General features: G+C 29.5%; 1 protein-coding gene across 4 annotated transcripts in view; it reads left to right on the top strand.

Moving 5' to 3' along the window:
* Nucleotides 1–22,111, top strand: part of LOC124362292 (autophagy-related protein 16-1) — a 235,709-nt gene that overhangs the window by 24,399 nt on the left and 189,199 nt on the right. The window contains exon 1 of one of the 4 annotated variants that reach the window (XM_046816667.1): nucleotides 21,459–21,530. The exons of the other annotated variants lie outside the window; for them this stretch is intronic. The gene's annotated coding sequence lies outside the window, so the exon portion shown is untranslated. Of the gene's footprint in view, nucleotides 1–21,458; nucleotides 21,531–22,111 lie in introns of those variants that run through there. 4 annotated transcript variants of the gene reach the window in all.

Here is a 22,111-nt window from a genome sequence, read left to right as displayed (position 1 = left end):
TTAAGTGTTAGAGAGGGCTTCTTAGCCCTAACTTCGTCTGGTAAAATAAGACATTACTTTACTTTACTTTGACCATCTTGCATTCGATAATATTGAATTTAAAATTCAAATCTGCTTTGTCCAGGACAAGGCATATTATAAAAAAGTCCTTTTCAGTTACTTATTTACAGAATTACTTATTAATAAGATACAAGGAAGTCCAGTCTGACTCATATTTTAATCTTTCGTTAAAGTTAAACAATCGTTCCTTGAATAAAGTCGTTTTGTTCACTGTTTGTCAGTATAATGTTTTGGCTTAACTTTATTTAAACTAAACTAAACCAAGAGCCTAATATGGTCTGAGACAATGTCCTGGTTAATTATAGCAGTAATATAGCTCCTTCTAGACGTTCGCATAGACATTATCAAAACACGATTCGTTTCTGGTTGGCTGTTCAGTTACATAATATAAGTTAACAAATCTAAGAATATTACAAAAATGCTGTAAATTGTGTCTATCTGCTTTCAAAGTATCCACATTGACATCTCCATATAAAGCGAAATTTGTGTGTAATCTATCTGTTACATATAGTATTAAGTGCTTCAGATTGTTTATAAAACCCGAGTCTGGTATATACATTTATTGGAATAAAATTCGAATATAACATTAAATTAACAGACATATGACAATATAATTAATACAGTATTGAGATACATTTATATGTTTATATTTTAAGTCACGTTTTACTAATATTAAAGAGCCACCTCAAGTAAGAGGTGGTTCATACTAAAACTAGATGCAACAACAAAACCTTCTAAGACCTGTAGAGTAATTTCATCCCCATGCAATCAATGCTTATTGATACACAGTACATGAATATTAACAAGATTCAAAATTACTTCTAATTGCCCTATTTTGTTTCTTATTGACTGTATGTTTATTGTCACATTAAGCTTATTTTTATATTTAAATTCTAGATAGGATATTGCACTGAAGGCAGATGTCAGTTTTCTGCAGGTGTAGTAGAGTCGGTTGCAAGTGTAGTAGTGCAAGAAAATGTTACGAGACATGATCACAGCTGTTCTGGAGCACCTTCAATACTCAAAGGAGTGTATGGTTGTGATGCTGCAGCCCAATTATTCTTTGGTGTGGAAGAACTATTAAGTGAGTAGTGATGCAGTCTCAGCCATGGCTGGCACTCCCTCAGTGTTCACCAAATCATCTTATGGCTGCGATGGTGTTGCAGTATCATCGGTTAGGTGGTTTACTGCGGGGTAGATTTGCTCAGCAATCCATCTTTTGGCTTTATTATTAAGGTGTAACTCATATTTTGAGGTATCATTTGTGCTACAGAAAATCACTAATATATATGTTGTATTTATTTTTTAAATCATTTTAAATATTCCTCAAGTCCAGAATTTTTTAAGGTCTACCATGAGGTCTATAACCCTATTGCTGAATAAGTGATTTGGTTCTTGTTAATGTTCCAAAACAGATCTCTCCCTTGGCTATCGACAAAGATTGTGTCTTTATTTATGTTCTCGAAATAGTTATTATGGCTTTAAACCTTTTTTGTCTTTAATGTACTGTGCCTTGTTTCACGGACCTTTGATATGAAGGGATTAATATTAGTAGATATGATAATGATACATTTATATTTGCAAAATTGAAACCAATAACAGCGTTATTGACAACCCACAAGAGATAGGCGGAATACGAGTACATAACACCTTCTACTCACGAGCCGCCGAAAAGACTTTAAACCAAAATAGAACACTCCAAAACCACCATTAAAACCCTATAGACGAATGAATCTGTCCTCATTCCTTGACACTAAGCCCCACAACTCCCAAAGAAGTTGTTGACACAATTAAGTCCCTTAAAACCAAAACATAAACTGTAGTGTGGATGAGTACAGTTCAAAAATGGTAAAGCACTATGCAGAAAATTGATAATGCCCTTAGAATCCATCATTAACAAATCTTTTTCTGAAGAACACATTCCATCAGCACTCAAACTCTCTAAAGTTTATCCAAAACACAAGAAGGATCAATCTCAAATCTTGAAAACTACCGGCCAATATCACTTATCTCAACATTTTCTAAACTGATTGAAAAAATTGCACTCCATAGACTTCTAAATTACCATAAACAGAATATCATAATTACTTCCAACCAACATGGATTTCTGAAGGGGAGATCGACCAATACAGCAATCATCAGCCTGGTAGAACACATAATAGAACAGTTAATGCCTTACCTTGAGAAGAATTAATTATTGGACAGGCAATAGCATGGTTTTCGACCAAACAGGTCAACAATAACGGCTGCTATAATATTTTTGAAAATATTATTAATGCAGTAGACAAAGGAGAAAAGGCTTCAGGAATCTATGGATCTAACTAAAGCTTTTGACAGTGTTGTGCATGATAAACTATTGCTGAAGCTGAAGAATATTAGTTTCCCAGGTAAGGCATTGGAATTGTTGGAATTATATCTCTCTTGTTATAAACAGTGTGTTGAAAAAGTTTGAAGAACAAATTTACATTAAATCAGCTTTTTCTTCATTACAAACAGTTCATTATGGAGTACCGCAAGGATCCATTTTAGGAACTTAACTTTTTTTGTGCTATATTACAGGACTACCACAAGTAACACTGGTCTAAATAATGCAATATATCTTTATGCTGATGATGCTAACTTAATAGTAACTGGAATAAATAAAGACTATATACAGAGCTCAGTACGGGAAAATCTATTATCGCTTAACAAGTTCTTTATTCAGGACAACCTTCTTCTAAATAGCTTAAAAACAAATTACGTCCCATTTTCCACAAAGCAATGTAAAACCAACTGGGAATGTAACTTACAAATTAACAACATAACAAGAGATGGAGAAAACAAGTTTTCTGGGACTTATTGGCAAAAAACTAAGCTGGGATGATCATATGATGAACATTAAAAAAAAATTCCTCTGGACTATATGCCTTACAAAGAATATCTCTTAGTTGTAATTTGGAGACAATAAAAATAATTTACTTTTCTCTAGTGTACTCCCATATTTCGTATGGAATATTTGTGAATGGGACAACCACCAAGGAAAAATTGGATATTGTTCTCAAACTCCAAAAATGAGTATTAGAATAATGAAAAAAATTGAAAGTAAATGATAGTGTTAAAGACCTTTTCAAAGAGCTTGAGATTTTTACAGTATACGGTATATGTATGTATGTAAGTAGATATGAATATGAGGGTTTCTAGGACACTTTTGGGACAGACAGAAATTCCATACAAAATACTGTTTCAATACACCAAAAACAATTCACAATACAATTTTACTTAAATAAACTATGGTAAACTGTATTCAAGCAATATTTCAAGATAATAATATGGCGGTTCTGGACCACTTTTGGGACAGCCCAAAAATCAATACAAATACTGTTCAATACACCATAAATATGTAAAAACAAGATAATAATATGGCGGTTTCTGGACCACTTTTGGGACAGCCCAAAAAATCAATACAAATACTGTTCAATACACCATAAATATGTAAAAACAATTCACAATACAATTTACTTAAATAAACTATGGTAAACTGTATTCAAGCAATTTTTCATGACAGTATGACAACATAAATTGTGGAATTTAATACTCGAATGTTGAATAACCGAATCTATAGCTGTTTTACTGTTCATTGTAGGCTTCTAATTTCTAAGCTGTTTTAATGAAAAAAATCCAGAAATCTTCGAAATCTTTATTCCACGAAGTTAATTGTAACACACAGTCTTTATCTTTAATATAGTCTTCTTTCCAGTAACAATCAAGTGTGTAATTTTTTCATTTTTGTTTAATTCTTTAATCTTTTTTTTCATCCAAAACAGTCAAAAATCTGTTCGGCAAGTGTACTTACAATCTTCCAATCTTCCAACTCGGCAATTATTGTAAACCCGAATTTATCTTTCATTTTCTCCAAATTCAAGATTCTATGTTTCTTCCTTTCTTCCAATTCATTTAACTTCTTATACTCTTTAAACTTACATTCTCCAATATCATTTAACTCTTTCAAGAACTCCATTTAAATAGAAAAAATTTAAAGACGGAAAAAATGAAATTTGCTAACAATCACTCGAGAAGTCGAGGGAAATTGCCAACATCTTCATTTGTTTGACGAGGTTCTTCATTTAATTTTCTCCAAATGTACTATAAAATCATCGAGGATTTCTAGCTTAAAAATCGTAGACAAAATTCAAACATCCAGATAATGAAAAAATACAGGTAATATCTTTTCATAATAAACGTGTGTATTTAAACCAACAAAACCTAATGTATTCTTTGAAAAGGAAAATAATTTTGTCAATGGTTCCAAGAGATAAGTAAAAATTTTTATTCTGTTTTCTAAAATTCTGTAACAAAATTTTGTTTGTTTTTCCACCTCCGTATTGTAATTTTGTAAGCAGATTATTCAAATGTGTTAGTTTATTTCGAAAATTTCCTAGGTTTAGGTCTTTCGTACAAAATTAAATTACAATCTCTACAAACTAAATATTTTTATCAATAATTTCTCCTCTATTATAACACTTGTAACAGTTGGCATTATAACTCTTCCATTTTAAAACAAAAAGATTTTTTTTATAAATGGAGATTATGGAACTAACTCTGCCGAGATATAAATTTTTTTAGCACAAATGTTTATGTTTATATTTCAACTACCGAGATAAAAAGAAATAATTTCATTTCTATTGTACAACTATTTAGGATATTTTGTCTATGATTACAAAGATTATTCCGGAAGAAATCGAGATTTTTCATCAGCGAAAGAGTATATTTTTGAAGTTTAGAAGGAATGAAAGAGAATAATATGAATTTAGCAAATTATTTTTTCTTAAATAAAAAAATCTATTCTACTAAATAGTCATCAAACAACATGAACTCTCCAAAATCACTTCAGTTTCTAGCATTTAAAGAACTTACCACAGGAAATAGTTATAAAGACTTCTTTGAATTACCTAAATATGTTAAACAAATGTTGATATTTTCCTTAAGTGAAAACGAATCCTTAAATGAAAACGAATTCAGAGAACTTTTAAAGTACTAAAAAAGTGTTCAATGCAATTTATTACAGACAACTTAGATAGTATAAATATGTTAAATGTAATAGGAGATTTTAAATTAAATAATAGAAAAATAAGAAAAATATTCCGATTTTTACAAAATAAACTAAAACACCAACAATCTGACATTTTTTCATCGCTTTTATGCTAAATTTTCATTGCTTATTTGTTGAAATGTTGAGAAGACAATATCCATACTGGACAAGAAATATGCATACAGCTAGTTTTTTTACAAGTCTTTGTAAACAACAAGATTTATCAAAGGAATTTATAAGAGATCACGCTTTTGTTGTAGATTGGGATAAATTATATGGAAAAAAACATTTACGAAACAGATATATTTGTGTGTGTGTGGTTCTGACGAAGAAAAGAGAAACGTTTACCATTCAGCAATTCATTACGATATAATGAAAGACATACAAAAATGAATGATTGTGTCTTTGGTGTAGTGTTGTTAGTGTGCGTGTTTGCGCTATGGGGAAATCACATCACATTCAACTTCTACGGTGTCTATTGTTTAGAGACTTGGCCCTGCACACTGCTACTGTCCAACCAAGTTAATGGCTAGGAGCTGTAATTCGGGTCTTAGACTCTGGAATTTTTTTGTTCCCAAGTCTCAATTTTTCTTTGGTAACTACTGTGTAGAAGTTTGATGGAGAGATACAATTAGGGAATTTGTGTTGGGTGTTTTGTAAGTGTAATGTTGTATTAATGAACGATGTGAATGAATGTAATGAACGAATTAAGGAAGAGAAGGAAATTAAGGAATGAAGTGGAAAGGTGAGGAAGCAAATGGCGCGCCAACCACAGTTGTCATTACTCGGCTTGTTCTATAGTCATTACACTATGGCCACTCGTGTAAAGACTTGTCCCCAACCACTGAACGACAACCATGTCTTCCTCAATAAAAAGCGCGCCTGAAGCTCTGGGATTTGAACCCAGAACCTCAGGCTTTGAAGGCAAGCGTCTTACCAACTGAGCTACGGAGAGTCTCGAAAGTTATAAGCTATAATCTCTGCTATATAAGTTGTTCAATTAGGAGTGCTAGTTTACAAAATTTTATTAATAATTTTATATTTCAAAAACCACTCAACCGATTTTAATGAAATTTGGTACACATATAGTAAATACTTAACTCTTTCGACTTAACTTATCCATAAGGGTGAAATCATCCCCTAATTTCTTAATATTCATAAAAAAATAAAAAAAAATTATCAGAAAAATCTGGAAACTTCAAAAACAAGCGAGTTCAACTTAAAATTTCATAAAAATAACAAAATTTTCAAAAACTACCCCAAATCATCCCTTATCTTAAAAACTCTTATATCTCGAGAACTATTGGAGCTTTTTTGCTGAAATTTGGTATATAGGATCAGTAAAATATTAAAGTATTTTTTTAAATCATAACTTCCGGTCCAACCCTTAAGATGACCTTGGAATAGTTTTTTGTTAATATCATCCCCATTTTTTAAGATATTCTTTTGAAAATTAAAAATGAATACTTATATCTATGTCTTTAACAATTTCTGTAAAGTTTTTAAAATTATCCGACGAATAATAGTGAAAATAACGCGATTTTTACTGAATTTCTCTAATATCGTTCTTAATCACATCATAGGCTAAAAAATTTCTCAGAAAAACCACAACCACATAACATGTCGAGTTTGTAACAGCTTTTTGAAAATCCATATTGATAATTATATCGTTCTTTGAACCAGAAATATTTGTCAAACTCTTTGTTGTATCAAATGACATAAATAGGTCTATTCGCTAAAAATTCTTTAGGATTGTAATACATTTCCTTATTATTACAGTAAACTTTCTTAAAATCTTGATACATCTGATACATGATCTGAAAAAGACCTCCGGAAATGTTTAAAATTTTGTAATTCAATCTGGATAATAAGAACCGTTCAATTTTACTCTGATATTTTTTACATCCAAAACTATCAAACTTTGAAGGATTTTTCTCTTGATTATTCTGTCTATCTGTTTGAAAACCTATGATAACGAACTTGGGATTGAAGATATTTCTATAAATAATTTGTGATGTCGAACGAATAAGTTGTTCCGGAAATACCTTTTTGTTCAATACATTGCCAATCTAGAAAATTAAACATAATGTTTTGACTTTTTGTAATTTCATCAATCAACCTAATTTTTACTCGTGGTTTTATAATCAATCATTGGAACTCTAATAAAAAAATCTGTAATTGTTATTTTTCCATCAACAGGCATAACATTTCCAGTTGCAGTCTTCAGAATCACATCATCGTCTTCTGCTCTTATAAAACTTAGATAAAATCCTCCTTTATAGATCGGAATAGTAAAACATTTTCAAAAAATCCTAATCCAAAATGAGATAAATTTTCCAGCTGCTTCAAAAACACCAAATTTAAAATCTGATTCAAAGCCATTAGAAGTTTGAGAAATAACATCACTTTTTTGAATACGAAATAGTTCCTTTAATAGTGCTTAATTGGCCACAGTTTTCGACTTCTTCTATCAATTTATTGTGTTTTCTTACTTCAATCTTAGAAAATAAAAACGGTATAAAAAAAATTATCGATTAATCTAACATTATCATTTCCAAGATATGCTTGACCATCTTGTTTTGTTAAAGTTCCAGAAATATAAAACTGGAAGTTAGACGAGCAAAAGTTATCTCCAAAATCAATATTAAACTCAGTTCTTTTATTCGGTTCATTCAAATGTTGTTTACTAATTGGATAGAAATTTTTAAACTCCGCCCTTTCAATATCACTAGCATATTTTCTGTAGTCCGCCATTTAATAAGAGAAAATTTAGAAATTTTAAACATCGTGTATCATTTTTTCATCGATCTAATGTACGTTTTTATAAGAAAAGATATTAAATTTTAGTAAAATAATTAAAAAGATTAGAGTCATTTTTAATGATCTACTTCGTCATATTCAGGATTTCTCTTCCTTAAATTTTGCGATCTCGGTCACATATTTCAATAAAATCTGCACAGGATAGTAAACCGCTATCTATAATATGGTTCCAATCAACTGTATCTTTATTTTCATCCAAAAAACTTTATACTCAAGTGTTGATAGAGACAAAGAACAGACATATGATCTTTTAATTGATAATGTATATTTTCTTGAATGAAACTCTGATGATAAAGTTTGATATTTAGCAATGTTTATACCAATTCAATTTGTTTACGTATAATCTCATCATATCTTCGGATAATTCATATTTTTGAGAAATGTCATCCCAATGTTCTTTTTTTCAAATCTCTTTCGTGTTGCATGATAAAAAGATCGAAAGCACTGTAATGTCCCGCCATCTCTATTTATTAAGAAAAAATTTCAAAATCAAGTTTTTATAAATTGACTCTTTTTTTGAGTTACATTCAGCACATTTTCCAGATATTCTCTTAACTCCATTGATGTTTGCATAGTATTTTATATCATTTGTTTCAGTTTTTACCTTACACCTCACACAGTAATATGAGCGCCATTTATATAAGGAAAATTAGTCATCATAGCCGCCTAATCCATTAAATCTGTTATCAATGTTTTCAAAAAGATTTATTAACATCTTCTTTAAATTTATTAAAGTTTTCTTCTAGTTTATTTACTTTATCGAGATATAAAGAGTATCGATCATCTATTCTTTTAAGTAATTCATTATTATGTGTTACCATTCTCATTGAAACGTGTACCTAAATTTTCAAAAAAGTTTATTTTTTCATTGAAACGTGTATCAAAATTTTCCAGAATTTTGTTAATTACTTCACCCAACTAATTCATTAACATTATTTTATATGTATTAAAGTTTTCTTCTAGTTTATTTACTTTATCAAGTAATTCACCAACATCGTCTACTGATCTTTTACTTCTTTCATCAAGTTTTTCATAGACTTCTGTTGTAAAATCTTTAACATGCTGTTTATGATTCTCATAATTTTGTTTTAGTTCATTAAAACATTTTAATAGGATCTTCTAATTGAATCATTACAACAACATCAAATTGGATTAATTCCTTTACTAACACCGCCTAATTCTTTTTCCTTTAAAATCTAAGGCATTTTTAACATTCGGATCATGTAAATCAACAATATCGATGTTTTTCTGATAATTTTAGAGGTTTTAAAATTTGTTCTTTAACAACAACATCATGTTTGTCAATACCAGGTCGAACACCGACAATTCTTTTTTTATTAGCTAAACTAACATAATTCTTTTCAACTTTGATCGCTTCAGTAATTTTTATCAGCTTTTTCGATATGAGACATTAAATGGTAAATAATTTTTTTACACCATCATCAACTTCTTTTTTCCAATGTTTTTATTTTTATCAGCAACTTCATTTGAACTCATGAAATTTGCAAGTTTGTTATCATATTCTACTTTTAAAATCTTCAATCTCGACAGCAAACATATCTGAATCTGGAAGGTTTTGTAATAAATTTTCTAACTTGTTATCAAACTCATTTCTCAAACTATCAAAAATTCAAACTATTATCTACATTTTGAATAATTTGTGTTCCAAATACGTCAAAAATATTTTGTGAATCCATATTTATTAAGTAATAATTTGTTAACAACTTCTTTAAAATCTTTACCAGTACTCAGTTCATTCAACACAAAAACACATAAATGACCACAAATTGGGGGATCTTTATAGTCTTGAATCTGAGAATCATTGTAGTAGACGCTTGATTTTTTCAAATATTTAATCAATTCTATAGGTGGTTTGTCCTCAATTCTTCCATACGAATCAAAATAAACATGCATTCTTATCATTTTTATAATAACAAATCCAATGCGTTCCACTTCCCATAATCGAGTCTAAATTCACAATTCCACATTCAAATTTCTTAACTTTTTCAGGTAATGTATCTCTCATGAAGATTCCTCTAAAATGTTTAATATTTTTGCAGATTTCTTCCAATTCCCCGAATGTTAAAGGTTTAAATTTTTTTTTTCAATGTTTGATTTCACGTAATTCAAAGTTTTTCATCTAATCCAGATCCTGTAACATCTTCCAACTCTTTATCTAACCAATTTAAAATGTTTCGAACAATAGGAATCACATCTTTTTTAACGATTGGAGCAGCTTTACGAACATAAGGAACAACATTTTTAACAACTGGAATATTTTCTCCAAAATCTAATAAATCTTTCAAAAGTCCACCATTTTTAAGTTCTTTCAACTGATTATAAGAAAATTCTATTCTGGTTCCTTTATTGTTTTTTCTTATGTTTTTCGAGTTTATTGTATTGTCTATTTGTTAAAAATATCTTATCTTCGCCATTTTTTAGTTGATCTATTTTAAATTGAATACTAACGGGTATTTTCTTCTTAAAAGCGGATTTTATTTTTTCTTTCTGATTTTTGCTGAAATTTACATTCACCTTCATTTATATAGTTAAAATTTCAAGTTCTCTTCGATTCCCATTCCTAGTTTTCTCTTCAAAAACATTGCTCCAGCTGTTGGAAGTGCAACAAATCTTTCACTAATCTAGCATCTTTTGATAAAAATCTATCCATTGCCTTATCTTGCAAAACTTTATCTGCTATATGTCTGGAATTTGTGTCTCTATGTTTTGCATAAAAAAATATCGTGTTCCATAGCAGCTTGATCTAATTTATTTATACCAGGATCTCCTCTTTTCAATCTTTTTTCAAGTTTTGTGCCAGGTCCCAGATATTCATAGCCTGGTACGTGTAATTCAAAAGGTAAATTGTTGATAAAATCATTCAAAAGTCCACTACCCTCAATCATAGATGAACTTATTGCCGGCAAAACTCGTTTTAAATATTTAATTCCATCAGGTTTTTTCAATCATTTCATCAAGTTTTGTTCGAAATAAAATCTTTAATCGCTTTCTTTTCGTTCAAAAAATTGTTGTTTCCAGCCTTTTCTTGAGCATAAATATAATTTATAATTCCATCGAGTTTCGTCAAATCGTCGATATATCTGTATTCAATCTTATTATCACTGTATTTTCTTACACCTGATCCTTCGATTCGTTTTTCCCAAATTGGTTTTAATCAAATTGAGATATTTTTTACCTTTACTTGACTTTGGTTTCTTAGTTGATGGATCATTATTTTTTGTAAATTGAATCAGATTTTCCATAAAATTTCTGTATACTTTTTCAAGTCTTCTTCAGAATATAAACCGTCTTTTGGAACATCAGTGCCTGTTAATAATCTCCATAAACCTTGAGTTCCTTTATATGTTTTTTCATTAATAATGATATCATTATGCTCAAAATTCACGGGCAAATTTTCCAATCATAAAACTTTTCTTTTTTCTGTCCCAATACAAACCAAATTTATCATCCTTTGCTCTAGGAAGAAATTTTTTACCAATTTCACCAATTAATTATATCCGTTGTTCCAGGACTTATTGGTTCAACTATGGTAGAGTCTTCAATGATTCGAGGTCTAAATGGTGTTGACGATGGTAATTTTGGCAATTCAAACTCAGATTCTGGTATCGAAATATCGGCAAATTGTCGTTACAACTGGAACCAAATTCATCAAATTTTGATTATCGCTTTAAAACGTTTTCAATTTTACCTTCAACATTTTTAATTGCAGAAGTTACAGGTTGATTAATTTTTTGAATAAATTCTTGTTCTTTTTCATCAATTCGAATCTGTTCTTTAAATTCTTTGATTAATTTCTTTTCGATTTGATCAAGTTTTTTCGCCTCTTCAGAAGTTACGTTCGCCATTTATTTAGGAAAATTTTGAAACGTGGAACGTAAAAACGTGAACGTGGAACGTAAAACGTGAACGTGGAACGTAAAAAACGTGAACGTGGAACGTAAAAAACGTGAACGTGAAACGTAAACACGAACGTAAAACATGAACGTGAAACGTAAACACGAACGGTGAAACATGAACGTGAACGTGGAACGTGAACGTGGAACGTAACAGATTTACCGTTTTTTCAGTTGTTTTCATAATGTAAATAAAAAGTAAAGATAATGTAAAAATAATTGTAACAAATATTTTATCGAGACCACTGAGCAGCATTTATATTAGAAAATTTATTCAAATATTTACCATTTTTAGGCTTCAAAGTTAGATTAATTGTTAAAAATCCATAGTCTTCTTTCCAAATTTTATCACATAATTCATTAAAGTGGTTAAAACTCATATCAGATCCCACATAATTGTTGTAAATCTTTCTCGAATAGTGATCGTCTTGCTTAAAAATACACAACATATTCAGGTTATTTCTTATAACTTGTTTATCAACCTTTGAAAGCATTGGGAAAGATAGATACAAGATATGTTTTTTTGTGACGGGACATTACGAAATATTCCTTAATAACGTCTTGATTTTCTAAAATACAATCATCAAAAACGATTAACGAATTGGGTTTACATTCGCTTAACGGAACTATGTCCTCGGAAAGCATTATAAAAATATGATATTTTCTTACTTAAGTTCTTCTCAATATTTTCAAATCTTTCTTGTAATTTTTTATAGGCGTCTTGTTCTAAAGATTTACTAAAAACATACAAATTGGAATAAGGAATCAACAACCTATTGTAGATAAAATTCAATAATAAAGTTGTTTTTCCACATCCACTTGAACCAACAATTAACAATCTGATTGGTTGATCTTTCTTATTTTCTTCAAAACGTTTGAAGTTTTATCTGATCTTTTTGCTTTAAAAATTTCTCCATTTAAATAGAAGATTTTCATCTTGAAGCAACGCTTGCGAAAATGAAGCTGTTCAAGTTGACTTCAGAAAGCTCTAAATTAGTTTTAAACTTGGAACATCCTATACACTTAGAGGAAGAATCAAATTATTTTATCGGTTTAAGCGGTTTTTATTCTGACAATTTTGTAATAAATATTAGTGAAAGTTTCTCCTTATTGTATAGGATTTAGTGAGAAGAACATAACAAAATATTATTATGGTTTAAACAAAGGATATTATACTTTCGATCAAATTTAAAAATTCCCTTAAAAATTATCTGAAAACATTCAAACAATCAGATAAATCTTTAAACTTTGACGAAAACAAGTTTGAAATGCAAAAAAAATTATCTCTCTAATAAAATTCAAATAAAATCACCAGTAAGAATAATGTTTTCAGCAATTATTGTAGATTTATTAGGGTTTTGTTCAAGAAACTATTGAGCCAAATCAGGTATATTTAGGAAATAAAACGCCAAAATTTAGACCGTTCGATGTAATTGAAGTACATTGTAATCTCGTTGAACCTAGTTTTGAAAATCATACCGAACATTTACACAAAGAATCGGAAATTTTGTACACTTTTTTCCCAAAATGTTGCTTATGGATCAAAAATCAGTGAAAAACCGAATGAAATCGATTATATTCCAATTAGAAAAAATATTAAAAGAATTCAAAAAATCGTCTTAAACTGTTCAAGACTCTGAGGGAAATTTATTAAATTAATGAGAGTAAAACAACAATATATTTAAGATTGAAAAAGGAATAAAAATGAGTTGATGATGATGACAAAATTCAATATTTTTACTTAAAAAACAAGGGGCTATTCGAATGGCCCCTTAACAATCTTCATCCTGACACTGTTTTTATCAATGAATCTGGCCTTCATTCTCAAAATAAAAATAACTAGTTAAATTTCTTCTATCTAAATGGAGTCAGTTGTAGACCTACTCAATAATCAACTAAAATTCAATAACAAACATATCTTTACGATTTGTTGACGGAAAAACAATGTGATCTGGTTTAAGGCTAAAGACGTAGCAAAAAATTCTAGAATATGAAAAATACTATGCAAACGATCAGAATAAACGTTGACGAAGATGATAAAAACTTCTATTTTAATCTAAATATAAGGGGGGGCTATAAATAGCTTACCTTCAAACTTCCAAAATAACACTGTTTTCGTTAATGAATCTGGACTTTATTCTTTAATTTTGAGATCGCATAAACCAGAAGCGAAAATTGTTTAAAAAATTGGGTTACGAAAGAAGTATTACCTTCCATTAGAAAATATGGTGAGTACAAACTCAAAAACGAAAATAAGCAGTTAAAAGATGAAATAAAAACAGTTACAAATTAAAGATGAAATGAAATCCTTGAAATAGAGAATCAAGAATTGCGAATGGAATTAATGAAGAGAGATATGATATGTAAAGATTTTGATAAGAAAAAAACACCATGTTTTTGTGTTAATTAAGAAGAATCACATGTGGAATGGCCTTATTACGTTATCAGAGCTCAGAAACGAGAAAAATACCAAACCGATTAAAACATCTAAAAATAAATTATCCTGAATTAGAGATTTTGTTCATTGATGACGAACCAAATTCTATCAATCTGTATAACCAAATGAAAGAATCTTTGAATATTTTATACAACGGAAATCATTTTACTACAAATATGGCAGAATCTCGACTGATTTATAGAATATCTAAATTACACGATGAAAATGTTAAACATTCGAATTATGATAGTTTGTTTTGTAAATGTCTTTTAAGACTATAGAAATGTTTTGAATTTCTCTTCCGCATACGCAAAGAACTGGTCTAGCAAAGATTTGTTTAGCACAATCTTTACAATATGCTTGTTTGTTGTCTTTACTATAATGGAGATTATAAAATTCTGAAATATTCTTAACTTTTTTACACCGTGTGCACTCTTTCTCTTCTAAAGTTAATTTTTCCATTTTATCATATAATTCTTTTCTATATTTCTTATTACAATCCTTTACAATAATAGCATAATCCATCTTTTCTAGTCTTATCTTGAAAAACTTCGACAAATCTTTAAATTCTTGACACTTTAATACATTTCTTTTGGGCCTCCATTTATATAGAAAAAATTACAGCTTTGACTTTCAATTCATATTCGTAAAAAACTTCCGGTTATTTCTCAATTTTCAAAGTTTCCTAGTTTATTTAATTCGTCTAATATATCAGATTTTGCTTCGCCTTTATATCCATACGGTACTGTATCGATCTTATTTTCTAGGACATTTCTCTTATCATCTTTAGCGTTCAGTGCCAGCTTGTTTATGGTGATGGTATACAAATCATGTTTATAGCTTTTGATTACTGTCATCTCCCTAAATTCTTCTTTATCTTCGAACAAACATTTCTTCAAGTTTTCGATATTTATTGTTTTATTTACAACGCTTCTCTTAATTCCTTTACATCTTACTGGATTTTTGTCTAGATATTTGTACGAGTACATCTTAGACCTTAAACCACAAAATTCTTCTAAAACTTCGCTATTTAACTCATCTTTGAATTTCCCTATTACCTTCTTATTTTTAGTAGTGAAACATTCATGATCTTTTGGATAGTCGCTCGTATCGAAATCATCTATATTTTCTTTAATAATTTTAAAAGGATCTCGTTTCAATTCTAGGAAATAACTGTCTGTATCCATGTAACACAGATTCAAATCTGGATCAAACTTCTTTAATTTGTTGTAATAAAACTCGTACATTAGCAATTTTGAGAGGTCGAGAACTGAAAAATCCTATGTAAATCGGTTTGTTAAATTTAACCTTTTTGTTTGTACATGTGACTCGCTATACAGTTGTCGTCGTCAAAGATGTTAAAGCATTTGAAATTTGTTTTCTTAGCTTGTTTTCATTGAAAATTTCTTCATTTCCAAGCTTAATATCACATCTGTTTCTCACATTTTTCCATAGATTTTCCAAAAACTGAGTTGTTCATCAGCTTATAAAAGTCCTTTTCAAAGTCGCTTGTAGCTTTGGTTCTCATGTTTGTGTTAAAATCAATGTATTCTTTCATAAAAGGCTTCTGATCGAATGCAATAACTCTATTCACATGTTTCAAAATCATACCTTGTTCCAAATAGAACTTCAAATTTCTCGAATGAACAACGTATTCAGTTTTATCCAGTAGAGTTGTGCAAAGTTTGTTTTTAAAATGTTCTGGAGCAAGAGGTAAATCCTTGTGATGTTCGTGTAAATTTGTTGGATATTCTAGATCGACTTCAAGAATATAGCCATAATCTTCGTCGCCAGTGAGTTCCAAAATTGTTTCTTGCCATTCTGCTGTTGTGTAAGTTTTAGGATCCATCCACTTGATTTCGTTATATGGTAAATTTTGCATGAGGCCATACCCATAAAGGTTGTTTGCATCGACGTACAACAAATAGTTTTCGGGCTTTGTCTTATCAAAATCTTTTAAATATTTGTTATTTGCTTTCACATATCGTTTAATACACTGAGAAATGCCTCCGCGAATACCTTTTTCGATCATCAAATACATATTATAATCACTAATTAATTGTAATTCTATCTTCGTTAATTTTAACATAGCATCCCATGCAAGACTGGGAGCTGTTAGATAGTGTGCTGGATCAAGCTTATAGCAATTCAAACAAATATTCCTAAAATTTTTCAAAGATATCAGCGAGCAATAGAACATCTTGAATGTTATAGAGATCAGAGTAAATTTCCTAGATTTTTCTCTTTTAATTTGTTCCAAACATTTAAGTAGTGTTGAAAATCTTTCTCAGATATGCTCTCATCTGTCAAAAGTGAATAGAAATCTTGAATTCTCAATTCTTCTGTGTAATCAAGTTTTTCAATACTGTCGATAAATTACATAGGGAAATATTCCTTTTCCAGATAGAATTTTAAAAATCTCGTCGTCGTCATTTGGCTGTCTTTCTATTATCTCATTCAGTCCATCTTGTATAAAATGATTTGTATGTTTGAAGTCTTCTTTCTTTAAATTTTTCGCTAACTTTTCTATAGACGAGGCCATGAATCTGAACGTGTCTACAAAACGAAAACTTGATGAATTTTTCTTGGCTTATCACCTTCGAATTCATAGCCATATCCAGAATTTACAGAATAATTTTATATATTTTTCATCGGTGTTTGCAATCAAATCAACATTTCCATATTGTTTAGCCAATTCTTTTATGTACAAATGAGTATCGTAATTTGACATATTGTGGCAGAAAACGGGAATATTCTGAGGAAATTTCAAATTTAGATTGCAACATGCATGAGCTGCGCCTCGAAACTTGCCGGTTAAATGACAATGATCTCTCACTTTATTATAACTCTTATCTTTCCAACTATCAGGAGTAAAACCATACTGAATTGACCCAACATCATAAGCAGACCATTCACAGATATGACAAACGTTTGAATTTTTGATATGAAATTTCTTCTTCTTCAGTCAATTTCATAGGTTTTTTGTTCTTAGAATTATATTATATTTTGTAGCTATGTATTTTGATATTTTATTGAGTTCTTCAAACAATTTTGCAGGAAACATTTGGCAAATCTTCTTCATTTTTTGCTCGATAACATATCGGCTTGTACATACGATTGGTCACATTTTGACACTAAATATAGAGTAAAACCATAAGGGAATGTGCTTCTGAATCTTGGTTGTAGTTGATCTTTGTGGATTGTTTTTGCATGTGGGAATCTTCTCTAATATGCTTTCAAAATCCATAATAAATAACGTACGGATGGCTAAACTTCTTTTGATAATTAGTAAATTTAGTTGTTTGACCTGGAAATGGTCATACATAGGTTTGCATACTTCATGTTGCTTGCAAAATTTTCTAAATGATCTGCTAAATCTCCAGATTTGTAGAAAATGGCTTAAACATCTTCTGCATAGAAATTTTTTTATTTTTACACTTAGATAACTGAGAAAATACAAGTTTGTTTAAATCTGTTATCAAAACATAATGAGATTTTTCATCTTGTTTTACATACAATAAATTGATTTCTAATTTGGCGTCATAAACTTCTGAAATTTGCAACGGAACAATATTGAGTTTTTCATCAAAACTATAGACATTTACAGACATTTTCGGATAATTATACTTTGCTTTACTGCTTCGTTTCTCAAATAATTGTATATCTTTTTAAAGACATAGGATAGTCGAACCCAGAAAATATCTCGTCATTTACAAATTTTTCATATTGTTTTACACGTTCAGGATGAAATTTGATTTTTCAATTGCACATCGGATAGAGTAAATAAAGCAATAGTTCATCTTCATTTTTGATATTTACACAAGCTTTCTTTACCTTGATCTCTTGTGGTAAATCGATATATGATCCTGCGTTCATAAATTCGTGTTTATTAAGGCTCAAAATTCAGTTGTTTACAGCGTTTTAATGTCCATCCAGAACCTCGATTTGGATGATTTGTCTGTTCTCGATGTGTTAATTTATTAAATTGTTTAGAATAAAGTCGTTTACATCAAAGATCTCGTCTGCTTTTATAGTAAAGTACATTGGACAAGTTCTGTGTTTCACCGTTCACTAAAGTTCGTTCGTATTCGCATTCTAAAGAGAGAGATATCCTTTTACTATTTTTCACAGTTTCTTGAAATTTTTCGATTAAACTTTTAATTTCTGGGCGCAAAATAGAAAAGATATTTGTAAATTGACATGAAATTGTCGTTCAAATTTGTTTAAAATGTATTGCTTAAATAGACCGTGTATTGGGGATAAAACTTCTACATCAATGATATTTTCAGGTTTTCTCATTAATCGTTTTATCAATTTCTTTCGATCATTTCTGACTTAGTTTTGTCGTTTGTTTCGATAGCCAATTTTTCAGCTATTGAATGAATTTTTTCATCATTAAATAGATTGAGATCTTTTTTTACTTTCCTTAAAAATTTTTCTTTAGTTCACGCAATTTTTCTATATTGTACATCTTTTCGTGACCATCGATTTGATTCTCTTTAGCCGCAAGTCCTCAAATAATTTAGTTCTTTTTCATAAATTTCTTTGTTCTTCAAATGATTTTTCGAATTGTAATGACGAGTATAGTGATGCTCAAAAATGTCTTTTTTGCAGTATGGGCACTCTATCTTTTTCCGCTCCATATTTAAAAGAGCAAAAAAATTTGTAAACTAAAATTTTGAGAAGTGGTGATTTTTTTGTGACAACTTGACACAAATCAGCACAATTTCTGGTCAAATGTTTTCAGATTGTTCTATTTAAAGAGCAAAAATCTTTTAACTAAAATTTTAGTTAAAAGATTTTTCTATAATAAATGGCGGCGCTGTTACAAGAGTTGAATAAGGTTGGTGAACTAAGATTCAAAGAATATAAGAAATTAGTGGAATTGGAAGAAAGAAAGAGATATAGAATCTTGAATTTGGAGAAAATGAAAGATAAATTCGGGTTTACAATAATTGCCGAGTTGGAAGATTATAAAGTACACTTTACCGAACAGATTTTTTGACTGTTTTGGATGAAAAAAAGATTAAAGAAATTGAACAAAAATGAAAAAATTACACTTGGTTGTTACTGGAAAGAAGACTATTAAAGATAAAGACTGTGTTACAATTAACTTCGTGGAATAAAGATTTCGAAGATTTCTGGATTTTTTTCATTAAAACAGCTTAGAAATTAGAAGCCTACAATGAACAGTAAAAACAGCTATAGATTCGGTTATTCAACATTCGAGTATTAAATTCCACAATTTATGTTGTCATTACTGTCATGAAAAATTGCTTGAATACAGTTTACCATAGTTTTTTTAAGTAAATTGTATTGTGAATTGTTTTTACATATTTATGGTGTATTGAACAGTATTTGTATTGATTTTTGGGGCTGTCCCAAAAGTGGTCCAGAACCGCCATATTATTATCTTGTTTTTACATATTTATGGTGTATTGAACAGTATTTGTATTGATTTTTGGCTGTCCCAAAAGTGGTCCAGAAACCGCCATATTATTATCTTGAAATATTGCTTGAATACAGTTTTACCATAGTTTAATTTAAGTAAATTGTATTGTGAATTGTTTTTGGTGTATTGAACAGTATTTTGTATGGAATTTCTGTCTGTCCCAAAAGTGTCCTAGAACCCTCATATTCATATCTACTTATGTATGGATGGATATATAAAATATGTAAAAATAATAGCCTTTCCATGTTAAAAGTGAGCCATAAGTGCAGTACAAGATGTGGTATTACACTGGATAAACATAGACTACAGTTTTATGAGAAAAACACTAATTACACAGGAACATTTTTTAAACTAAAATACCATTAACAATAACTGCAGAGAAAAATAATGTAATATTTAAGAACAAATTGAAGTCATACTTAATTTCTTTATTTTATATTCATCGGACAAGTTTTATAATTCTGGGTAGAGTTGAGTTTTTATACAACTGCAACGTATCAATTTGTGTTTATGTATTTATTGGGATTATTTTGTGTATTTATTTAAATTATTGTTGCTAACTTACTGTTGATTATAAAATATATTATTATTGTTATTGTTATAGTTTAAAAATTTTTCTTTTTAATTATTTATGTTGTTAACTTTTTTTGTATTTTTTAAAATTAATGTATGTTATGGCTAAAGCTGCAATTATTGGAGCATTTGTGATTAGATTGACTATAGGATTAGGGTATTTTATCATATTATAACCTCTTAGTTTACAAGTATATTAGTTAAGTAATTTTTATGATGCTATTCGATATATACAAAATGTATATTCAATGAATAAAAGAGATTTTCAATTGAATTTAATCTGTGATACCAGTTTTAACATCTAGACGCCATTGTTCAACATTTAAACATATATAGAATGGCAGTAGAAACATTGCCATTCATCGGTTTCAGAGGTTCAAAAAAGATAATTTGTGAAGCCTTTTTTTCTACATAAGAAGAACCTTAATTTAAAATTTATCTTATAAATTAGATAGGACGAATTAATGCTGCTCTGTTAGCCTACTTACATGAAATGAAAAGAATATTTTTTGGTGATCAAAAACCAAAATTATGATTTTCAAATATTGATCTATGTTTGTTCCTAAAATATTGCAGAATATTTTGTTGTAAAAATATAGCGATTGATTGGGGTACTACTAAATCAATCAGCTTTGCTATTAGCTATTAATTTGGTATATTACTCAAATCCTGAGTTTTTATAGGTTTATATTACCGTTAATAAAAGTATGTATTTTTTAAGTTGGTGAACTTTTGCTGCAATTGCTAAACATGTTTTAACAAATTCTTTATTCCAACGAACGATCTGTCTTTCAATGGCAAGATTTAGTGACTAAATCAATAATTTTAAATTAAACTATTGTAAGAATAATTTTTCTTCTTACAACCTACATTACAGTTGTGGTGTGTCAGTTCATTCAGTTGAGAGTGCCAGTATTGCCTAGCGTAGTGCCAGTTGCGTGCAGCATCCGCAGGGAATGTTTGTGTAGGAGGTTTAACTTGAAATATTTAGCTTATATTTTGGTCCAAGTTTGTCATGGTGCCGGTGGTGGTCTAATGAAGTTGGCTTGGAGATATTCCAGAATCGCGGAGTCTGGCCTCAGGCCAAACATGAGAGTCATATTTATAACAACAGTTACATTTTGCTCAACCTCCAGCTCTTTGCTCCAGAGGAGGTCTTTCAGTCACTTCCTGTTTTTAGCTCATTCTAAATGAAAACCGTCACAGGTAGGGGGTATGTTCATGATATTGTGATACTTATTGTACAGTGTGAGTTTTTAGTTGAATGATGGTGTGTTGTAGTTTAAAACTCTTCAAAGACCAATAAAAAGTAATAGTAGGGGTTCCTTATAAAATTTTAAATAAAAGGCAATCACCAGTGCCATAAGGAGTTGTAATTTGGCATTACAATTGTGTGTGTGTTCTTTTCTTTATATTTGTAAACAGTTTAAATAAGATAAATATTAATTAACTATATTATCAATTTTGTAATCGTTACATAATGTTTTATTTATAGATTAATAAATATTGATAAAGCAAGTGCAGACAACATGGTAAAAATAGTTATTACATAATTTATACGTAAAAGTCTCTGTTTTCATGTAAGTCCTAAATAAATTATAAAAAATGTTTCAACTGTGTATTTTGTAGTTTTTTAATGTTTGTTATCAATGTGTAATTCCATAACATCTATATATATAAAAATGAATGTTTGTATGTTTGTCCTTTATGGAATCGTGAACTATTGGACCGATCATGATGAAAATTTGTACGTATATGTATTTTTCCACGGAGAAGGTTTATAAGCT

The sequence above is a fragment of the Homalodisca vitripennis genome, chromosome 5, assembly GCF_021130785.1.
Source record: "Homalodisca vitripennis isolate AUS2020 chromosome 5, UT_GWSS_2.1, whole genome shotgun sequence".
Taxonomy (NCBI): Eukaryota; Metazoa; Arthropoda; class Insecta; order Hemiptera; family Cicadellidae; genus Homalodisca; species Homalodisca vitripennis.
Note: the sequence above shows the minus strand (reverse complement) of the source record. Positions and strands in the feature narration are given on the sequence as shown.